This window comes from Hirundo rustica, chromosome 1 (assembly GCF_015227805.2).
Source record: "Hirundo rustica isolate bHirRus1 chromosome 1, bHirRus1.pri.v3, whole genome shotgun sequence".
NCBI lineage: Eukaryota > Metazoa > Chordata > Aves > Passeriformes > Hirundinidae > Hirundo > Hirundo rustica.
This window is the reverse complement of record NC_053450.1, coordinates 72,978,035-73,002,226: the sequence shown is the minus strand read 5'-3', so window position 1 is coordinate 73,002,226 and position 24,192 is coordinate 72,978,035. Positions and strand designations below refer to the sequence as shown.

At 36.9% G+C, this 24,192-nt stretch overlaps 1 protein-coding gene across 8 annotated transcripts in view; it reads left to right on the top strand.

Annotated features, from left to right (window-relative positions):
• SEMA5A (semaphorin 5A) overlaps positions 1-24,192 on the top strand; it is a 317,116-nt gene that overhangs the window by 44,947 nt on the left and 247,977 nt on the right. The gene's annotated exons all lie outside the window — the stretch shown is intronic.

Genomic DNA, 24,192 nt, shown 5'->3' with positions numbered 1-24,192 from the left:
ATCCTATGCAGACAGCTGCACTAGAGGCATTGTAACTTCATAGCTTGAAATGCAGGGACTTATTTATTTATCCTAAATATAACTAACAGCAATAAAAATGCATTAAAAAAAAAATTGCACTTAATTATCAGCCCAGCTGTTGCTGTTACGAACATTTTCTTGAAAATACTGTTTCAGTAGTTCTGATTTAGATTTTTTTACTTCAAAAGTAAAGTTAGCATACACTAACAATATTTTTGAACCTTTAGACACAGTATTGAACTTGTGATTTCTATTAAAACACAACTTGATGACTGTCACAAATGTATAACCTTGAACAGCTAAACTGACCTGAATTTTATAATTCTCATTATGAAACCTGACACAATTCTGCAACAAAAGGCAGTAAGCTGGTATAATAAATGCAGTCTTCATTTATTGTTCTTAAAAAGTTGTGTTATCAGCTTTTCTGGAATAAATCTTATTTTCTCTATTGATATTTTCTATTGGAAGACAAAGCAAGTGTATTCCTTAAGGTAATTCCCATGTTCTTAGAATTTTTACTTTACAAAGTTTAGCATTGTCAACTCATATTGCTTTAAAGAAGTATGGAATTTAAAACCAGACTGTGCATTTAGGATTGAGAGATGTTGATAATGGGGATTAGGCAAAATCTCTACAGTGGTTGTATATAAAGTGCAGATTGTTGGCCTTTTGGTTGTGCTTTGTAAGAGTATAGATATTAACCTTTTTATCTGTGAAATGTTGGAAAGAACCTTTTCCAAGTTCAAATAATGTTTGAGGTGCAAAACAGAGTAGTTCAAATTTGTACAGGGGAAAAAAAAAATCTGTTGTTCAGTTTCAAAACTGTACTTTCAGTCAGTAATTGCTGATCAGTGGCATTTTACTTTCATATGACTTGCTGTGGTGTATAAAATAAGATTTCTGGGGGAAAATATTGCACAAGAGTGAGAATATTCTTAAAAGGCATTTATGTACTTAAAATTTTGCATTCTGACATAGAGGAGAGTGTTGCTTCTAAAGTACCTTGAAACAGAGGTTTTTATCAGTGAAGCTCTAAGTTTTCGTCATGTAATTGAAAGGTTTTTTTTTTTTAACTGTTCGTGAAATATGGACAAATAGTAGAATAATTTATTGGAAAGTCAGTATCTCTTACAGGAAATTCTACTTGGTTTCTCTGCGAAAAAACTCTGCTAAAACAAATCAGAGTGGCTCATACGTGGGCCATAAGGAAAGACCTGGTAGCATTTGAGTTGTCTTAGTACTTAAAATTACCGATAACACTGAATAAAAAATAATGAGGAATTATGACTTTGAGAATAGTAGGAACACAGGTCTTATAAAGTCACTGTGTGTTTTGATATGTGTAGACAATTTAATGTTTTTTTGTTTATATACAGTTGTCTCAAAAAGCATTCAGGAACAAATTGCCAAATGTAAAGGAAATATATGTTTAATAACTGCATTCCCATTCCTCTACTGCATCTTTTTTAATATTCCAAAATACTGAAGCTGACACAAAACTAATTTGTATAAATTGCTTCATGAATACATATTAGAAAATTCTGATGTAGTGTGAATATTCTTATATTATAATTGCGATGGGGGTGAACTCTCTCTCCCTCTCTCTCTCTCTGTCTTTTTTTTTTTTTTTTTAACTCAATTGAATTTAAATCTTAATATGGTCATTTGGACCTTAGCTGAGGAGGGAGGCGGGGTGAAGGGAATCAGTTTTCTCTGTAACAGAATGAACTTGTTTTTCTGCCCCTCTCAGCTTCCTCGCAGATTAAATTTTTTAAAGTACTTGACTATTAGGATTATTCCAATGGACTTCAAAGAAGCAATTGAAGAATTTCTAATTAGTAAGTAACTTTAACTCAAGTGCTGACAGGTTTTTAATAAACTTTTAAGTAATATGCAATAAAATATTTTTTATTCTCAATATAAAATGCATTAAAGAAAAACTATATTAAAGAAAATTAAACTAACGCCTTAAAAATCTTATCTTTTAGACTACTAAAGTTAATAAATATCTACTGATGGCTTATGTTATAATTCTGATATGACTGCCAATACCCACTTGTTGCAGATGATGGAGTTATTTTCTGAGATGGTTGTGTTTGTAAATGATAGTGCAACATTCTTCAAACCGCATTGGCAGTTGCTCAATACATTTCTCCTTGAAGTCTCCTTTACTGATGGAAATACTTGGTAGTGGAAAGGACAAATTATTGTTTGCTCAGATATTTAGGGTTCAGGCTAGTAAAAGTCAAATTCGTTCAAAAAGTAGTAGAAGTGCCTGGCCTGGGATACACATAGGACTAAACCCAACTGCTCTTTCTCGTGGGTGAAATTTTTCTTACTCTCTTGTGTCAGAAGTGTTTGGTGGGTCTCAGCGTTCCTAATCTCCTCCTCCCCTGCACTGAGCAGCAGATGTTTCTGCATTGAAGAGACCCAACAGCAAGTTAACAATTCTGGAAATATTTTTGGCAGCTAACTACTATCATACTGGGTGACTTGAGGAGGATTCTAGGAGCATTGTAGGAGTGCTTACTAGTTTGGCTGGGAATTCTTTTGGGATAGCAGATTTGTCAGAGGGCGCAATTACCTGTAATACAGGTGAGAGTAATCTTCTCTTGAAATAAAAGCCTTATTTAATTTGAAATTTATGGTATTTGTGATACTGGATGATGGACTTTGGTAGTGGTAGGCTATGAGCTCTTAAAAAGAAGTAGGGAGTGGAAGAAGGAAAAATACAGGGTTGTTATTTAAAAAAAAACCCAAACAAACCTACTACAAATCAACGAAATACTTCAATACAAGATACTTGGGAAAATGTGGAAGGTGGGCTGCAAACAAAGGGCTTATTTGTTTGAGATCTAATGAATTTGATATAGTTGCAAATGTTATATGTGACCTTGAGTCTCTGATTAATTTTTGTACCTTTGTAGCCACACTATTTCTAATAAAAACAAGGAATTTTAGTTAATCTCCAAATTTACAAAATTGGGATATGTCCTTTAAAATCCAGCACCGTTTGCCAAAACTCTTGACCGCTTAATGCAGATACCCGAAATTGTCTTCTTTGATCATTTGATGCTGCACCTGTGTCTGGCTTTGAGTATCTCTGGATGATGACCCACAAGGGTGAACAGCAACACTGGAGTGTGGTGTAGAGTTTTCAGCATTGCTTTCAGCTGGTCTAGGGCTGTTTACCACGGATGTGTGGTGGCTTGACCACAACTGGCTGCCAGATGCCCATCCAGCTGCTCCTGGGGTCTCTGTGTCCCTCCTGTGTTTCCGGCTGCGTTCCCGTGGCTCAGCCCTGGCTGCCAGGCAGCGTTTTGCCCTCCCTGTCCCAGGCTTTCCCCGGGGCTCTGTCCCGCCCGCCCGGGGCTGAGGGGCTCAGCCGTGCCCCGCGCCGGGGCCGCTGTGGCTGTGTCAGGAGTGGGAGCTGCAGACAGATGCTCCCCTCAGAAACTGCCCCCTCAGCGCTTTCTGCTGCGACGTCTCGACACCTGCACCCAGTAGGCCCTGTCACTGGCAGAGGATGGCTCCATCCCTGCTCTCCAGCACCTCCTGCTCCCGGCCGTGGGGCACCAGCCTTGCCTTACCCTGGCTGAGGTGGTTGCTGTGCTGTTGTGGGTCACTTCAAGGTGCTGTAAGCTCCACTTGTGGAACACCCTGGAGGTGCAAAAGCGTTGAGGAGGAGCAGTTGTGCCTGCAAGCTGTGTCCTCTCAGGCTGTACTTGCCAAGCAGCAGTGGTCTGCGCAGATGCCCATAGGTGCTGTCCCTGGGGGCTTTTTGCTCACCTCTAGAAACAGGGAAGAACAGGAGCAGAAATAGACTAGTGATCAGCTTAGTACCTGGTCTGCCTGATTTCATGGCGTTGTCAGTGATGGTGCCTGCCCTGTCCTGGCTGCTGGTAGCTCAGGATCAGGAGGTTCCTGCCAGTTGCAAGGGCTTCTTTTGGCAAGTCTTGCCCGGGGCAGAAGGTTGCTGGCCTGCCAGAGGCTCTGGACCCTCCATCTCTGCTTGCAAGGTGTCCCTTCTCCAGTTAGAACATTTTACAGCTCAAGGGCCTAAGTGAGTAAGTTTTGAGTCTTGTTCTACCTGCTTTGTTAGACTTTTGTGCAGTGCTTATCTTGCTCGGTGGTACTGTGTGGCTTCTTAAGGTGCTGCACGCAAAAGTAGAATGTTTCCCCCACTAATTTTGAATTTCTAAGTACACCTTCTGAAAAACAGAAGACTTCACAAATGCAGTTAAAAGAGATGATCCTGTTTTTCTTGCAGAGATAATGCCGGGTTAGGACTTCAAAGAATACTTGTCACTATCAGCCTGTGCTTGCGTAGATAGAGTCTTTTGTTTGCATGTGTTTGGCCTGAAAGTGTATCCCAGTTGTCACTGTGATGTGTTACTCTGTTACAAGCACATAATTATATTGGAACTGAATACAAAGTTCTCATTGCATTTTAATCAGAGGGACATGCAGCATTTCCTCATGCAGTGTGACATATTCTCAGCGCCCGTATGCTTTTCCTTTTTCTGAGTCCATTCATCCAGGTTGCCTGTAACGTGAACAGAAGCTCAGCTGAGATCTGCTTTGGAGTGGGCTCAGTTTTGAAAGGAGAGCACAAAGCTGCAGTACTTTTCTTTCTTTTCCCACTGGCCGGGTTGTTCTTACCTTTCCTCACTGGATCATGGTGTCAGGGACATAAAAACTGCCTGGAGTAAGAATTACTGTTCTTATTTCATATAAAATGGTATATGGGTGTTGAAATTGTGGAGTGGTAGTTCAGGCAATATAGACAGACCTCTGAAAATTATTTGGTTTTAATGTTCTGAAAGAATGCTGTATGTGTAAATGGTTAGACTCTAGTTTAAGAAAAATAAGAGGAAAGTAGTACTTACTTTTTAAAAAAACAGTATTTGCAGTCTGATGGTATTTTTTATGTCAACACTTTTGAGACCAAGATTGTGATTTGTTTGAAGTTTATTGGTCAGTGTGAAAATTTACTGCGAAAGCTGTCTGTGTTTGTCAAGTTAATTTTTCAAGGGTATGAAATTCAAACTTTGCAAGTTTAACTATTTAGCTTAGAGACTGGAAGCTAGTGCACTTCCTATCAAAAATGTTCTAACTCAAATTGTAAATGTAGTGAATTATTCCAGCATTCATATGGGTAATTTTTATTCTGCTTATGTGATTAATTAATGCTTGTTGTGTTCCAGTGAAGTGCAGGATGCTAAAATGAAGAAAAATTATTATATGTATTGATTTAAGCTGATTATTTAAATGTATTCAATTAATTGAATTAAGAAATTACTTGGATGTCTTGAAAGCAATGCAGTCTAGTCCATCACATTTTTTTATCTATTAGTCTTCAGAATATGTTTGCACGTTTGTTAAATTGTTAATGATTTGTTCAGATGTCCCCATGCTTTGACATTCTTTGGAATACTGAAATTGCTGCATATTGAAATGGGATAACAAAGTTCTCCAGAGCTTGTCAAATATGAGTGGAGAGTTATAAATTGGAACTGCTTAATGATTTATGTATGCACAGCTCACCAGAAGTTTTGTGAAAAAATTTAAAATTTACGGACTCTTGTGAATGATTACTTAAAAATTATTTTGAGGATGCTTTTGCTGCTGAGAAATGTGACTCTGACTGGAACTGCAAAGTGCTACAGTCACAGAAAGTGATAATATGGTAACTTGGCTTAATTTCTCCAATTTGTGGTCAACAAGATCTTAGTACTGTAAAACTAGAACAAAATCCATTTCAGGGTTCCTGTTGATTTGTGTAAAGTCTTTGATTTATTTGTTGTAGTATATGTTTGTGTTTTGGTTAGCTTTTGTATTCAAATAACTCTTTCTAAACAAAATGTTTCTTAGTTCTCTTAGCTGGCCTGTTTTTTCATATGTGAAATAGTTTTCATGAGTTTGTAGTTGTAGTTCAGTGTATTGATTCTGCATCTGGGAGTATTTGGATGAGTACCTAGATCAGTATCATTGTGAGGAGAAAAATCGTAATGCAACTAAGATGACTTAGAGTTAATTGATGTGGGGGTGGGTTGACAGAAGTCTAAACACAGCCAGCTGTGTGCCCTGACAGTGTCCTGGGTTACATCAATGGGAGCAGAGCCAATAGGTGACTATTCCCTATTACTGGACACTAATTAGACCATGTGTGGAATCCTGTGTCAGGTTTTGGCTCTCCTGGTACAAGGATGCTGATAAGCTTGAGTGGATCCATGCACAGGCAGTAAGACAATCAGAGGACTGGAGCATGGAAGGGAGGGAAGAGGCTGGGTTAGTTGTACCTGTTCAGATTGCAGAAGAGGTGGTGTGAGGAGGCCTAGTACGTGCAGACATACATGGAGAAAAAGTGTGAGGTAAGTCCTGAACTGAAGTTCTGAGCAGGGAAAAAAATCATTATGAAGATATTTAATAGACAGGCTGGAACCTGTTACTCAGAGACAGTGTGAGCTCTCCACGCTTGAAGGCTGTCAAGACCATGCTGGATAAAGCCCTGAGCATCCTGGTCTAAATTCACTGTTGTCCCTGCTTTGAGCAGATCATTAAACTAGGTCATCCTGAGGTCCCTTCCAAGCTGAAAGATACTGTGATTCCATGGAATGCTAAGTGATGAGTGCAGGGCAGGACATGCTGTAGCTACTGTGCAAGTGCTGTGAACTGCTGAGAAGAGTTTGATGCAGAGCTGCAAAAACTTGTTAGGGCAAATCTGCAGGCAGAATTCCTGTTGTGAGGCTTTACAACATGGAACTGTAGAAATCTGAAGGAAAAGTTCATATCATTCGGAACAGATTTTGCATCTAATAAATAAAGCAATGTGATTACTGCAAGGTTTTATAGAAAGTGTCTACAAATTCTACTCCATACTACATTTCCTGCCTTCTTTTCTCTAAGGTGAGGAATGTATTTTTCTTTAAATGTTATACACGTGCACGTTTAAATGGTTTTGGTTTATTTGCATTTGTGTCCTTTCTAGGTTTCTATTCCACTTCTGGTTCTTAACCGTCTTCCATCTTGAAAGAAAGTAGCTCCCTGAGTGCCTGACTTCTTCTGATTTTGGACTGCTTCTCTTTTTTTTCCACTCTTGCTTGACTTGAGATAGATAGTTGTTTTTTGTTTTCCGCTTACCATTTTTTTCCACTTAAGTACTTGTGTTTGTCTTGATAGATTGGTTGTTAAAACTCCTTGGTGTGACACCAGTGACTTCATGTCAATTCTGTCAGAATTTTGGGGTGCAAGTGTTTATTCAGCTAAAACCAATTTTGTTGTTAAAGATTTGTTTTCCTGCATGAACAGTTACTCCTTGCAGTTTTTTCTGATAAGAAAAAGAAACATCTCCAAATCCCATCCAGATTAATCAATGCTACTAGAAGTAGTCATTATTATTATTAGTATATGTTTCATTGTTTCCCTTCTATTAATGGCTAAAGGAGAGAAGGAAGAAAACCCTGTATGTCTGTTCCACTTACGGCATGTAATAGGATCCCTGCAGAATAGGAGGTATTGGGTGGTAAGGAGAAACAGGAAAAAAAAACAGGAATGGGAAGGGAGGTATTTTGGACGTTGAAAGGGTTGACACATGGTGTTGGTGGCTTGAAAGCTTCAATTTTCATTCACAGGAGGTATGCACACTTAGTTTGGGCATTACTGAGAAACAGGACAGAATGAATCATCATTTAGCAGAACAGATGCTGAAGATCAGTTCTGGAATCAGTACCACATTTACTTCATCATGAGAGTTAAGACGTTAAAAAGGGAGTTTAAAAGCCAAATGTATCTCCTAAAACACCTGTGTACTTTGGTGGCTTAAAAGAGTATACAAGTATGTTGTCACCGTGGTGCTATTTATTCAGCTCTTTGCTTTTTGTATTTTGCTTTTTGTCATAGTTCAAAGTTACTGTCTTCCATTGTGGTCATCGGTTTTGTATTGGAACCATATAACATACTTCCTAGGTGCCTGAACAATAAGTAACAATAGGAATATTGTGTCTGTGACCTGTGAAATGTTTGCTACATTTCAGGCCTTTGCTGACATGTCAGGGTTGTGAAGTTGAAGGTGTGTTGTGCTCCTGCTCTGGGTTTACTGATATGAATCTGTTCATTGTTTTCATGCTCCTCACTCAGAACTCTAACTTACACCCTGTATCATCTAAAATCCTTCTAAGAGAAGAGAAATTTGTGGCATAGAACATGTGTGGATCTCCTGTTCTGAGATGCTAGGAATTACTATGCAGTTTCAAAAAAGTACCCAGTCCTCCTTTTATACATTTGAGATTTGAAGCATTTCCTGCCTCTTCTTGCACAGGGGATTAATTAAAAAAAACCCCAAACCCACAAACAAAAAAACAACAACTAAAGCTCACAACTCTTAGTTGTCTGAAGTAATACCAAAATTTTAACTGCGAGTTGATTGAATACTTAATGAAACAAGCAGATTAATTTTAAATAGGAAGAAAATTTTTTTAAAGAATGAGGTGTTAATTAAAAAAAATTGGGGAAGCATTCCTTTCACTAAAGCTATTTCCCTCTGCATATAGAAGTAAATGTCTAGAAGCTTGGGTGTTTTTAGTTGCAGAGACCAAAAAGTCCCCTGTTCATGCTAGCTGCTCAGAAGTTTCCCTTCGGAAAACTGGGATGTGTGGATAAGTGATTAGATATAGATGTGGTATAAGCATACCTTCTTGAAAATGCTGATTTTGATGGTGACAGTGTTGAAATACATAACTTTTGTTCTTGAAATGAACAAAAGTATCTGCCCTAAACCTGTTAAGGCCCCAAAATGCTGCAGAGAAATGAGATGATATGGCAGTTAAAATGAACTTAATGCCCCATCACCTGAACCAGAATTAGGGATCTTACTGGATTAAAATAATACAAAATTGTTTTGTGGTCTAATTTTACTCTGAAAAAAAGAATGGGAAAGAATGTAGATATCTTCAGTGGGTTTTGTTGTGGATTTCTTTTTTTCTTCCTTTTAGTTTACTTTTGTGTTTCAGGTCTGTATATAGGATCTACATTGAGTTAGCATTCATTGATTTCTCACAAAAGCAAGTTTGACTCATCTTAGTCCATTTAATGAAGGTGAAATTTTCTTTTGAAAATAATCATTGTAAAGGCTGTTTTTCAAATTGTGAAGCGTTACTTCCAGGATGACTAATACTAAAAGTAAATAAACATCACCTTCTGGCTTTTTGTATGAAATCCCAGTTTAAATGTCAGAAAACCTAAATGTAAGAACACAACTTCATTATGAGTTGTGGAAGTGATTGCTATCTTTTATATTTCTCTTTTGTCCATTTGCTAAAGCCACTTTAGTTATCAGATAGAGGTAGATTGTTAGATTTATAATGGCTAATTTTGGGTTTTTGTCTGAATAAGCAGAGCCAATCTGAATCTCAAGATATATCTGATATTTCATCTGGAAGATAGGAAAGAAAATTGAACATTCAGCTTGTAACTCCAGTTGAGGGTGCACTCTGGAGAGTTTGGTTTGGTTAAAAAGAGGCTCAAACCAGGGATTTTGAATTGCACAGTAATTTAAGGGATTTACAATTTATAGTAGAGAATTAAGTGTTTATATGAAGCATGAGACATGCACCGATTCCCTATAGAAACACCAAACCTGAAGCATTCAAAACACTGAACACCGCTGCCCTTGACTTTAGAATGCCAGGGTGGTAACGGTTTGTCACAGTGAGGTTTCTGAATAAAATAAAGCTGTTAATAAATGACATGCATGGTAATTCAGTATAGTGTTCTAGTTAAACATTTGCATCTTTCTGCCACTCTCATAGATTAGAGGGGACTGTTGAACATTAGTGGTAACAAGATGCACCTCATATGCATGCTAATGGATTATAACTTTTTATAGGTGCAATTTGTACCTGTCTCTCAGTGGATTGGGAAAGTGGTGCATGAGGAACAGATCGTTAAGCATCAGTAGCCAAGCTTTGCTAATTAGCACATCTTCCAGTGCCAACTCTCTTTGTCCACAGAGAATGTAAATTATTCCTATTTTCTCCCTCAATCTTTTGGGCTTCTTAAGCAATGTATCTCTTCGATTGGGAGATAGAGACTGCTGATTTGTAGTTTTCAATTCTCATGATTAATTGAAGAACAAGCCTGGTTTATTCAAAAGCAGGGTTGCTGCCAAAAATGATCTAATTGGTTAAATAAATAACCCTAAGCTTTTATTACTCACTGTATTTTTTATTGAATTATTAATGCTATATCACCCTCCAAATCAGTAAGAGTTAATGACTGATTTGCTTCAGGCTATTAATATTTTTCCAATCACTGGTAAACTGCTATGATAACTTCTTTTGCTGACTTGTAGCTCACTGTATTTGTTCACTTGGTAAAATGGTGTTGATGGTAAAAAAGGACTGAAAAATAGCATTCAAATTTCAGCTTTAGGTTTTTTTTTTTTTTTTTTTTGTGTCTGATGAAATACATAATTCTGTTCATAAAAGAGATTATGAACTACGTTTTGGGATAGGGGAAACAAAAAAGAGGAAATATTTTCTGAGAACCATTTGTTGCAAGTGGGATTCAAAGAAAGAGAAGCATGATGCATATATTTTGCACCTTTGCTGTGAAAAAGGAGGAGGAATTTGAGCATTATATGATTTTGTAGTGGTAAGTAATATTCCTGTATATGAACGGAAGTGTGCACAAAGAAGTGCTGCAGTGTAGTATGGAATGGTTCTGAGCAAGCGCCCAGAACAAATGAAATAGGCTCTGACCAATGCAAGGCACCAAAAGTCTTGAAAATTAAGTTTGAATCCTGCTTCTTTGTATCTGTTTAGTTCTGGGAAAGACAGAAAACCATCACTAATTGCCTCTAAGTACAGGAATAAGGTAGGTAATCATATGGTTAACTGTATCAGATGGCCATTATGAATGTGTATGAAAATGTGTGTGTATTTCTGAAAACTAATTAAATAAAATTCTTTTAAAACCAGAAAAACATTTTTTTGAGTGCTAGTGGGTGATATTACCATGTGTATATCCAGGCTAGTGTTGCTTAGACCTTTTTGTTTCAAATGTTAGCTTTTGTCTGTCACCTCAGGTGTAAGTCAGGTGGCGGAGAAATGCATTTTTTTCTTAACCAGATATTCAGTCTTTTTTTTGTTTGTTTGTTTTGTTTTGTTTTGTTTTCCTTCTGAAACTTTTCCAAGTGTGTTGTACTGCAGCAAATAGCTGAGCCTCCTCACCTTTCTCAAACCTTTGAGATGAATAGTCACTAAGAGAAGGACATATATGGAAGAGGAAGGAATCAGGCCATGTTGTCTTCATGATAGAGAGGAAGACTATGCACAGGGAAGGCAGCTGAGTTTTAGGAAATCACACTGTGGAATTCAGGGAACTGTCATTTGTCAATTTCTGCCATACAAGAACAGAGAGAAACTTGAAACTCAGAGATATCCAGACAGCAGTGAGCTCCTGACATTTGTTGCTGCATGAGGTAGTGGAGGCTAATGGTGACAGATGAGCTCAGAAAGGGAGTCTAATTCACAGATATCAGGATGTAAGGAGGCATTAGAAATATTAGAAATATTGCATCTCGAGTTCAAGAGCTACAGAAACGGGCTAACCTATGTTATTTCTGAGCCTCCACTCTAACTACTGTTGGAGATGCACCTTTGGCCTGATCCCATGGGGCATTTGCCACCTACTTAGGGACAGTAGCATTGATGTGTGGAGACCCTTTGTGAAAAAGAGAATTTGGAATTCCCTCAACTGGTGGCGTTGAAATTTTGTATGCCACTGTAGCTTCTAACCTGAATTTGGGATTGTCTTTGAGAGGAAAGGATGTAACAGTGCTTCAGCATTCTGGTAGTCTATTAGCTTCCAATGCAGCTTCTTGGGGTCATTGAAAAAGTATGTATACCAAAGGGCAGCTTTGAGGATGTGGAGTCAGAAAATACCCGAAGACTGGGAGGGGGAAAATCACTTTGTCACCTTTGTCCTTTTCCATTCTTGTCTTTTGTATGTGTATGTGATAATACTGTTGCTATGAGAGGGTATTGGAGTCTGAATAAATACTTTGAGATTAAAGTAGAAGCAGTGAATTAGATTAGAGTTCCTGTGGCAGTTTTTGTGCATTTGCAGTTTTCATGCAGTCCCTAAAAATGTTTATGGTTTTTTTTTTCTATTTCTTGTTGCTAGGTGAAAGACCCAGGGAAAAAAGAAAAAAAACCCAAAAAAATGGTGCCTGCTCTCCCAAGTTGTTATACTCAAGAAACAGTAGTTTGGTGTGTGGTGGGAAAACTGGGACTGGTCTCTAATATACTTTTTTTTTTTTTTTTTTTTTTTTTTGCCAATGGTCTAAGTTTATTTATACAATAACAACTAAGTAGTGTTTTTAGAAGCAAATACTTTAAACTCCTTATTGTTTTAAACTCTGTTTCAGTAATAGGCTGCTATCAGAAGTCCATATTTTACATTAATAATCAGGTCTGGTTTTGTCACAGAGATCTAGTCAGGTTATAGAATAAACAGTATTTTATTCAGTGCAACGAAGGGAGTTGTTTTCCTGGCTTTTATGAGGATAGTTATGTTTTGCACAAACTTTTATGAAGTTTGCATGCGTAAGCCTATCAAATCAGAAATGTTCCACAGTAGAAAAATATTGCAATGTCTCTCAGAAAATCAGAGGTGAGGTTTGATGACTTGATACATCTTTTATATTTTCAGTTTAATGTTTATGGTTTTGTGATGTACTTTTGCACTGGAGGAAAGTGGTAAGTGCATATACAGAGAAAGAAACAAAGGTAGAGCATGCTGTATTTTTTTTCAAAGTACTTGTAGTTCTTTGCTAAATAAATTCTTTTGGTTGTTACCTCACTTTTGGGTTTCTTGCATATTCAGTTGCTTGTATTATGGGGTCTTACAGTCTTTTCGTCCTACAGTGAAACTTACCGCATGAAAGTAAAGTTTCTATAAAATAAAGGGATTGGATTTTGAGTTGGAAGAGCACAGTCATCATAGTATGATTTGCTGGGTGATCTGCCTGTAGCTTTGGAATGGAGACACTTAGAATGAAGCAGTCTACAAGTGTTTCAAACTCTTGCAATGGATATTAATGAAACGGTTTTGGTTTTAGGATTTTGGCTATTACGAGATTACATCTGCTTGCAAAAGTAATTTCTAGGTCCTTGTAATCAGAAATTTGAGTTTTTTGCACTTCTGCTCAAAGATGTTGTCATCCTGACATGAAAGGTAAGAGGACAACTTCAAACAGAAATGCAGTGATAAGGTCACCTCTGTGAACTTTTTTCTTAAAGTCACATCCTGGTGTTCCACGTGTAGAAATAATTCTGAACCCCCACAGAACAGACTTTATAATCATGGTGAATTGGACTGTGCATCAAACCCGTAGAGCGAGAGGAGTATATACCAATATTTACATTGCTGTGCTTTTACTTCAAGGTTATTGTCTGAAGGGACATCTCTCTCATGAGGAACAACAAAATATTCAGCATCTGTGCTACGTTCTGTCCAGCTGGTGCCTAGAGTAGGGAAAAAAAAAATTAAAAAAACCCCAAACAACAACAACAAAAATCCAACAAAAAAAGCAACCTGATTTTGTTGCAACTTGCTTATTTTAAAGAAGATAGTGGGAACTTTCTTGAAACAAATAATGAGAATGAACTAATTGAAAAGATGGATTAGTCATAGCAGCAATACCACTGAGACTTATGAATCTGAAAACCTTGAATTCAAACAATGCAAAATGGCATGCTGCCTGTCCATATTTGCCCTGTAAACATCATGATCTGTCATCTCTGCATCTGATAAGAATTTAAATCTCCATTTGTCTAACGTTTGGCCTTACATTTTGGGGAATAATCCTAATAAACATATTTATTATCAGACAAAAAAATTGGCTTAGTATTTTATTATATTATTTATATTTTTACATCATGGTGTTTGCTTGCCCACCATTAAACACATAGCATGACTTTTTTTCCTATATAATAATACCACCAGAAGGTTCTAATATTATTAGCCTCACGTTTGTGTGGGAAGAGAGGGTTCATAAAGCCAGTAAGTTATTCTTCACTGAGTTTTGTTCAGTACTTTAAAATGAGTTTTTTATAGTTACATCTAAATTCTAGTAATAGTTGGTCTGGTCACGTCACCTATTTCTATGTAGCCTTTTGACAAGTCAGAGTTAGAACTTAAAGGGAGGATTTCCTTTCTGTGACCAGTGACTTCCCACAGAACCACTGGGTCCATCACACAGTTGATTCTCAACTGTACTTGATCAGCTGACATTTGGCCATGCTTTCCTAACTGCTCCTGTGAGACAGTGCAGGTGGGACACCATAGTGTAGTTCTTGCTATGGGATTTATTGTTGTTTTCTGACAAAATGGGGAAAAGGCTTTTCTATCCCTTGCTCACCTCCCTCCTCTCAATATCTGACAAATTACATTTATGCTATTGACCTACACTTTAAAGAGCAGTTTTTCAGTGCTCGAAGGCTCATTGTTTTCATGCATATGAAATGGAGGTAATGCGAAAGTCTGCCTCATGTGCCTCATTTGAATGAGTTTTTGTGAGGGCAGGCACTTTTCCACTCTCTGTTTTACTGACTCTATGAAAGGATATGCCACAGAAAGCTTTTAGTATTTCATTCTCAGTTAGTAGAAAATAATGAAGGAAATTTGTGCCAGGCTGTAGTTGCTGTCTAAGTTAAGGGCCTCTCTGCTTACCTGGAAAATTTGCTTTTCTTCTTTTTCTCTGTAGGTGTCCTTGCAGCTTATGCTGCTGAGGACCCCACAAGAGAGACCGTATCTGCTATATACAGACATTACAGTGTCAGTGAAATGAACTTATGTTTTTCTCTTGCACTTAAAGAAAACCAAGTCATATCTCACTTTTAATCTTTCCCTCTGATTTCTTCTGGTTAGTTTTGGAGTTCTTTGTTTTTTCTGTGCATGTATGTGCCCCTTTCTGATTAGAGGACTGCTGACTAGCTAAGTTGCAAGCTGGCGTGTACTGAATTCAAAACAAAACTATGAACTTAGTTCAGTGATGTGCAAATGCTTTTGTTGTTATTCTGCTGGACACAAGCTGTCTGCAAGTATAACCATTTGAAGTGTATTTTCTAGCGCTCGGGACTTCTGGAGAAATTGATTGGAGTGGCTCTGATGCCAAGCCAACATAGGATTTTTTGGTTTGGTGCTGTGGTGTTTTTTTTTTTTTTTTTCCTTTATGTTTGGATCTTTCCTGGAACTATCAAGACCTCTAAAAACTTTTGTGTTTAATAATACTGGTAAATGTGAAAAGAGAAACCTGGAGATTAGAGATACCTGTTAGTTAAGAGCTAAAACCGGATTTGAAACTTCAAATACCAACTTGGATTAAATGGTTTTCAAATACTACTTAAAAAAAAAAAAAACAACCAAAAAACAAAAAGCAAGTCATGGTGTTTGCTTAGACTTCCAAAACCAATGCAGTTGCTGCGTTTGACTCTGGTCAAAACTGGATGAGAACTGTTATTTCAGTATACTGGCAGTAGTTCAGGTGTTGGCATATGCTCTGCTGTCCCTGCTTGAATTGTAACCCTACCAGGAATTGCATCTCAGCATGGACTGCATCAAACTTTGTGCCTTCCCATGAGTTGCTGGTCTGGCTATTCTAAATATAAAAGTGAGACCTGTATTTGTAACTTCCTTAATTCATTTTAGGTAGGTAAAAACTGTTTTGAATTAATCCATTTAGTGGTATTTTTTTCTCTCTTTTAAAATTTTCCCCCTGTGATGATATATCTGCATACTTTTTTTGATGAGTAACTGCTTCCTAAATGCAAAAAGTGAAAATATGAATATCTATATTTAATAATTGTCTGATTAACTTTTTTTTTTTTTTTTTTTTTTTTTTTAAGATTATAATCAGGGGTTTGAATATTGACACATAGTGAGTATTACCTAATTTTTTTCAAATTACAAAAATGCATTCAGGAATGGTGACTTTTAACCTTGTTATTTTATGAACAAGCAACCTGTTCCATTGTTAGAGATGTATTTTGGATAGTCTGACATCAGTTTTAGTCAGGAGCAAATATGCAGCTGAATGTGTTATAATGGAGGCCTAATACAGGATGTTGTTAATACATCCTGCATGCTTTGGCACTTTCCCAGATTTATCAGCTGGAAATCATGAGACAAATGAAAATGGTTTACTACTACTCTGTGATAATTGCATCTTCCTTCCCTCCTTCTTGATTTCCAGCTTCAAAAGAATCTGGTTGATGGTCTGTACATGCATATTTTGGTTTATACTTACTTCTTCCTCAATTACATGCATTGGTTATGCTACTTATAGCTATATTTTACTGAAATATCTGCTTGAAAGAGAGATGTTTGCTCTGATATAGAAGGGATAAAGTATTAGAATAGAATTACTTGTGGCTTGTACATTTTAGGCTAATTATGCATTGGTTTCACGGCAGTAAACTAGTTGATTCAAGAGGAATAATTCTGTAAAGCTGATTATCATAAAAAATAATAAGGAATTTTGGAAGATAAGCGATGGAACCAGTGTAATGTAATCTCTTGTCCTTTGATTTTTATCCTTGCTTTTCAGTGCAAAGTCGGAAGTGGTAAATGTTATGTTTAAAGTGAATTTTTGAACAGCTTGAACTGACTGGATTTTGTTTCCTTATATGAGAGTTTGCTCCCTTCTAGAGTAAAAGGGGGCAGAAGGCACGGTAGGTGTACTCAGAAGAGTACCAACCTGTCCGCTGTGTGCATGCATGTGTGTAGGCTTGGTGTGTAAGATGGTTGCACTGCAGGGATGCCAGGAGAGGTGAACACAAGGTGAGCCACCTTTGTCTAGAGCCTGTTGTGATGTTTTAGAAGTTCAAGATGTTGGAGGAGCAGGGGATGCAAGGTGACAGAAATCTTATGACTAAAGAATTAGATCTTATGCAAAAAAAGTGAAGCCTTTTATATTCGTAACGTTCAATATATGAAGCTGGAGAAAAATTAAACAAGGAATGGTTTTATGAGCTTTACTCTCCATAAAAATAATTTAAAAATATTTTTTAAAAAAGGAATGGGAAGCAGGATGCGGGGAAAAAGCTATGAAATAACCAAGATAGTCAAGTTGGAATAATTTGTGTGTGAACCTAGAATAAGTCCAGATAATATTGGTGCAGTAAGGTCTTTGCACATGCATCACAGTTCAATTTCAATTGTAAATAAATGTTAGTTCCCAAGGCACTCTTGAGAAGATTTAGTCTGAAGTTAAATTTGTCTTGTCCAAGATGAAATTTCTGAAGGAATCAGGCCCCCCTCCCATCCCCCCCATCAACCCGTGAAAAAGAAAATGACCTTTGGTTATTATTATTTGGGAAGTCAAGATATAAACCTCAGTGAGCTGCTATATGCATATTGCTGGAAATGGAAATGATAGGGTGTGATTTGCTATTTGAGGAATAACTGATCTTGTCTTTCCCACAAACTGTATGTGGGCTTTGGAAGTTGCCTTTTTGCGGGGCTAGTTCTTTCCCTGGTATTACTGGCACCACAGGGACACAGTTTTCTAGAAACTGGTGTTATGTTGGTGTGGTGTGGTATTGCAGACTTAAGTGTGTGTTTTGAAGATGGTTGTATTATTTCACAGCTCTTTGCATTTCTCAAATCTCTTACTACTGTTAGAAGAACAGGAGTTGCTGTTTGTTTTGACTGACAGGTAGTTGTATTAACAGGCTGATACTGTTACAGATATTTAATGAGGAATACATTAATGGTTGATAACACGACAGTCAATGTTTTGCATGTTATGAGCATTAAGTAAATATTCAGTATTTAGTGCTAAATGTTAACAGAAAAATAGTAAAGCCTTGTGTTTTAGACGAAATTCTCAATGAGGAGAAAATATCTGTGGATACTCTTTCAATTGCATGGTGATAATAAATGCTAAACAATATTTATTTATTTTTATCCTGTGTCAGTTGCTTTATGCATATTTTTTTTTAAATACCTGCATGTAGGTAATTAAAAGTACATTGTACTTGCCCTGAGTTAGCTATGGAATGCTCTTTGTATTAGAAATTATTAGATGCTGATCTAGTTTCATGAAATCAAATACTGTAGGTATGTAGTTACTTATGGTGAGACAGATTTTTAAAAATAGAAATAAGTTTAGTTTTCATATTACATGCATCTCAGCAAATTTGTGTTTTCTGTAATTATATAAATTGTTGGGTATTACTCATTTTTGGCTGTGTGCCTCATAAAAGCGTGCCCGTTCCTGTTTTTCATAATGCAAGCCAAGATGGGCAGTTTAGCAGGCAATCTCTGGGCTAACAGAATGCCAGCTTTATATAGAGAAAAACACTTTAGATGCATAAGTGATGAGCAGAACACTTTTTATTAAAGCTGGGTAAGTTCAATGCATAGAAAATGCAAGTTAGAGATAGTTGAGTAATATCTTCTTTGTAACCTTTAAAGCAGCCATCACACTGAAAACTCTGTTACTGTGCAGAGAAACAGCCCTGATGTGGCATTTGTTTTCATCTGCTGTACACTTAGAGTAGCAAGCCATCTGTGACTTTTCGTGGTAGATGGTTGCACTGTCTTAGAAGATACAAAGGGAATTTGTGCAGCTCTATCTCAGCTTAAAAGCAGAAGCATGGTAAGTCAGGAAGTCGCTGTCTTTTTAAATAAAAGAAATTACATTGAAATTGGAAATATTTTGAGCTGTATTCTCTTACATGCTCTTCTAATAAATATGTAACATTTCTTTGAGTTGCTTAATGGCAGAGAAGAGCATTTATTTTGATAAGTTAAAATGATTTATTTTATTTTAATGGTTTTGGTTGGTTTTTTTTTTTTTTTTTTTTGTTTTGTGTAGCTGTCAATGATAGATTTCGTATATACATATTTTTAGTATGTAACACATATACAGTAAGTGAGTAGACATTGTTTTATGTAGGAAAAAAGTACCATAGAAACAGAGTTACAAGATAAATGCTGGTGAAGATAAGTGGTGAGCTGGTTAGACTTTTACATTGCTTACTTGATTCTTGAGGAGAAAGATAAAGAGGAAGGAAATATGCAAATAAAAAAAAGTAGTGTTGTACAGAGATATCAGGTCATATTTTTATGTAAAAAACTATTTCCTGGAGACAGTCTTATAAATCTCAAAGCCTTGTAGTCTTGTTTTGTTTCTTTGCTCTAAGGTGCGCAGAGAAGTTGTGTTGTGTGACTCTCCTGGCATGTTCTTTTGGATGTGCCTGGCCTTGCTCCATTGTTAAAGCTGAGGACCTGAGTGTCCAGAGCAGCTGCTGTCTGTCCAGTCTTGCTCGGTGCCATTCCTTCCACAGCAGCCAGGTCTCAGCCTCCCTGTCCTCCTCTTTTTAACTTCTCTTAAGTGTGATCCTCTGTGACCCACTCAGACACATAATTTATTATTTTATGAACTGTAAAAGTTAAATGTCTGTGGTTTATAGGAGGTCATTCTCTCTGAATTACTGCCTTTTTCTGAATTACAACTGGTCATTTCTAATTGCACAGGCCTATTGTAGTGAGGAGTGTGACTCCAGTTCCACAGGATGAACAGCTCTTTTCCTAATATAAATCAGCTACATTAAATAGAATATTTTACTGAGCTTCTTGAAATCAGTATAATGACTGAAATGCTTAACTCTGAATACAAAGTTGCTTTTCTTTCTGATGTTCTTGTGATGGTTTAGGATGCTTTTTGTTGAGATAGGGGTGAAGTTCTCTCTCCCTAATGAGTACTTAATTAATATGAAACCACTTCATCTTCATTGTTGTTGAGACTTTCTTTAATCATTGTGGTATAACAGTAGAATAAATAGGAAATAATAAGTCTCATTTCTTGCTTAAAGGGATTTTGGATTTAAATTGAAAAAAGAGTTATATTCTTTATATGAAGAATCTCTCGCTTGTTGTTGTTTTTCCTCTTTTAAGGATTTGGACTAATTTACTAGGAATTTTAATATAGGAAGGTAGGATCTGGCAAGTGTGTAAAGCATGATCTTTTTATTCTGATAATTTTATTGTTGTTTTTTCTTGCCATGTGCAACTTAAGTTTTATTTAGATGATACATCTTTTCATCCACAGTCCAACCGTGTATTTATGGTGTTTTGCTTTCATGAAAAGTGAACCTTTTCATCTTATATGACTGTATCTCTTTAAAGACCATATTTTTTAACATAAACAAATCAAATAGATTGCCAGTATTTCCTGGGTTCCACATTTATGATGGTAACTGAAGTCAGTTTGCTGTGTTGCTGTGATTTCCCTTCTGACATATATTGCTTATGTTGGGTCACTTACACTTATTGGATTTCTCACCTCACGCTCAATTGCGTTGACATATATCCATGGAAACTATTTATTTTCTGCATGGGCATGCTCACTGCAAATATTGTATGCATATTTCTATGAAGGATATTTTATTATTTAATATATCATTCTAAAAAGGTAGCTATCATGAGAGTTGACTGTCTCTGACTGCCATGTTTTGCCCTCAAGCAGAGGAAAAAAGGGAGATGCTTAATAATAAACAGCTGTAATGAGAACTGCTCTGTTAACCATAGAGGAAGCCTGGAACAAGACAAAATGTTTCCACCTTAAAACAAAACAATGGATGATGAACTGAAGGGAGTGCTCAGGAACACTGATACAAGTCAGTCTTGGGTTGTAAACAACTGTACTCTTGCAAGTTTGTTTTAAGGCATCAGCAAATTAGAGTATGAAGGGACAGGAGAACAGAGAAGGGATTTGCAGAGGCTGACGTGCAGCTTCTCTGAAGAGAGATGGAGTGCAAGGAAGGCCTGGTGATAAATTAGCTGCAGTGGCTGGTTGAAAAGGCAGATTGGAGGTAAAACTGGCAGTAGGGTTGGGAAAAAAGATGTGCTAGGAAAATGCTTGTTTACGGTCATGTACCTGAATGTTTAAGAACAGGCCACAGCTCCATTTCCCAGTTGTGAAAGATGTTGGAATAATTTCACTTTGCATTTCACCTCTCAAGCATATTTGGCATGGATATCAAGGATCAGGCTCTAGGAAAATGTGTGTACATTAGATAAAAGGGCTTCAGCTGCTTTGAGAATTTCAGAATGAGAGAATTCAGCAGTATTTCTGCCTGCATGCAATATTCCTGACCCTGATGTCTGTCATGACTCTAATCTGCAAAAGCCTCCAGCACATCAGAATACCAAGTGGCTTTGGTAACTGCTCTATTTGTGAAGAGCATGTTGCACTTTTTTCTCACCTGCTGTGCAAAGGTAGTGGAGGTGACAGGTGAAAGGGTGCTTTAAAAAAGAGGTTGCTGAGGTAAGAAGTTACAACTGCATTCCTAGAGGAGCATCCTTACCCCTTGAAAATCCCCCCAAATTACAAAATATTTTGAAAGTTTAAGGAATTCTAGTGGATTTAGACAATTATGCCTTCAGCAATTACAGTCCTCTGGGAAATTGTTTTATTTGTTAGGGAATTTTCCCATGAGGTAATATGGTAATTGTTTCACAAAGCACGTTTAGGTAAACTTTTCAATGTTTTCAGTGTGGATTTAGCTATAGGCTTTTGTGATTAAAGAGTCACATTTATGCACCTTTTTCACTTTGCTTTTAAAAGCCTTTTCTACTGTTGCATGCAAAGAACAAACAAAGAAGACTATCTTTTGTTTGTAAGAAACAAGAAAAAAAAATAGTGTAAGCAGGAAATTCTGTTTATATAATCTGCATGAAAAAAATGATAAAGCTTTTTAAACCAGTGTGTTTGTTTGAGTTAAAATTATTGAGTTGTAAGCCTGTGTGCTTTTGTTATTACAGCTGGGTCAGTTTAAGCTTGTTTCTGACCTTAGGTTCCCTTCTTCCCTCTAACCTTTTTGAGGCCTCAGAGCTCTCTCAGTTCATGGGAAGTCTGGCAGAGAGGAGGAGGATGCTGGCAGTGTTTGGAGAAGCACTCCAAGTATTTCTAGATACCCAACTGTCACAAATTGTTCTTCATATACTTATGAGGAGACAAGCTCCCTAATTGTTCATAAATATTTTATTCCACCCTGCCCTTTTTTTTCAGTTTTATTTTTTTAAGAGGAGGAAAATTGTGAAGTTGTGTTTTGCTTCAAGTGCTCTTCTCCTATCTTGCATCAACTGATAGAGTGCTGGACTATTGATGAACTGTGATCAGTGCTTAGAAAAAGTTTTAAACCATTAAGCAGTTGCTATTTACACCATTTTGCTGGAGAGTTTAACTTTTTTCAAAATCCATTTTGAAAAGCTTGTGCTTTTTTACAGAGGAGCTTCTTTTACAGCTTCTGTATGATATGCCAAGAGCTGCAACTCTGATTTAATCAAACTCTGATTTAAAAAAAAGGTTCACAAAATCCAACAAGGTCTATTCTAAATAGGCTCTGAGTGTAAGTAAAGCATTTCAGGCACATCAGAGGTGAAGATTCTGTCCCATCATCATGGATCTAGAAGCTGAGGGAGTTGCAACTAGTGATCAGACCTTCTGTAAAAGAGAGTGCAAAGGCGTCATTGCTGGTGTTTTTCCTTGTGTCCAGGATGGCATTTTTGCATGGCATTTACAGTCTGAGTACTACTGGTTGGGAAAATAACAGATCAAACACAGAGCATACAGTGGTCCTTGTCATTAGGCCATTGTTTTTTCATGGGTTTTCGTGGCACCAGTGTTTTTGTAATCAGATCTCAGTCAATTGTGATTTGTAACTGGTACTTTGCAAGTGAAGTACATTAAACATCTTGATGTGATGGAATTAATCATCTAACATTTTTACAGGCTTAATTTTGGGATTATTTTGGAGGAGGTTTTTTTTTCTTTTTTTTAGTGCTTGGCAAAGAGATTGTGGTCCTTTCTGTGGCCTCTATTTGCAGTATTTCCTTATTGCAATTGAAAGAAACTGTTCTCTGTTCTGGTTAACACCTTGAACACTGTCCCATTTTGTTGCTTATTGTTGTTTCCGTTGTCCCTGCATTCTTATCTTCAGTTTCCAGATTGTTCTGCATCATGGCTGTGACCTTGATATTTTTCCACTTTTCTCCAAAGGTGTGCTCTTTATTTGTTTGGCAGTTTTAATTGCAGGATCCACAGTGTTCACTTCTTCACAAGGAAGGAACTTTAATTAGGCTGGTACAGGAACAGAAGGCAAATGTCCTGTGGAGTGAGTTTGTTCCGTGACTCTAAATGTATCTCAGATTGTGAATTTCAGTATTCTTGTAGCATCTTAGACATGGATGAAGTAGTGTCTCTGGAGATATTTTCTGTGTTAGAAGGCAAAAAGACACTGCAGTGTGTTCATACCTGGATAATAGAAAGCTGGGGTTCTCTAAAATGTTGTCTTGGGACTTCTGCTGTTGCCTTTTTTTTTCAATGTATGTTTACTGCAGCATTTTGTTTTTAAATGAAATATGTTGGTGTGAGTCCTCAACTAAAGTATGTGTGATGCCCATGACTAGGGATGAAAGTTAACGCAATTTTCTAGCAGCTGATTTTTCCTCGCTGTTTTATGATAAAATATTTAAAGATTTGTAGTGGTTTGGATGACCAAGATAAGTGGTTCTCTTACTGTTCGGTATTTTACATAGATACGTGTGTATGTGTGTGTTAAAATACTTGAATTTTAGGGGTGATGGGTGATGAAGTTGGCAACAGTACCTACAAATTTCTTCTTCTATTTAAGTGCAAATTACCTATTCAAGCACACACAATAATGTACAATTAATTGTTGTCTCTTGTGTTTAGGATTACTGGTGATGGTTTTAGTTGTGCTTTCTTTTGCTTACCTACTCCTTAGTATTAAAATTGATGTTTTAGGAAAGGGAAAAACAGTACAACAAAAAGGGATGAAATCTCTAGAAATAATTGTAAATATTGTCTCCTTTTGTAGCTAGATGTAACCAGTTTTTCTTAGGACTTCAGTGAGAGTTTAGTAAAAATAAATTATTTTGTTAAAATAAATGCTGGATGGGATTAAGGGATGATTTTCATCAAGTTTCAGACTTAAACTGCATTTTAAACATATTTTTCCTTTTGGTTCAATTTAATAATCCATCATGTAGAATTTCTTAGAGCTGTTTTGCAGGACTAAGTTATGGGGTTTCTTTTAATGAAAAACCATGAGGAAACTCAAAACTTGTCAT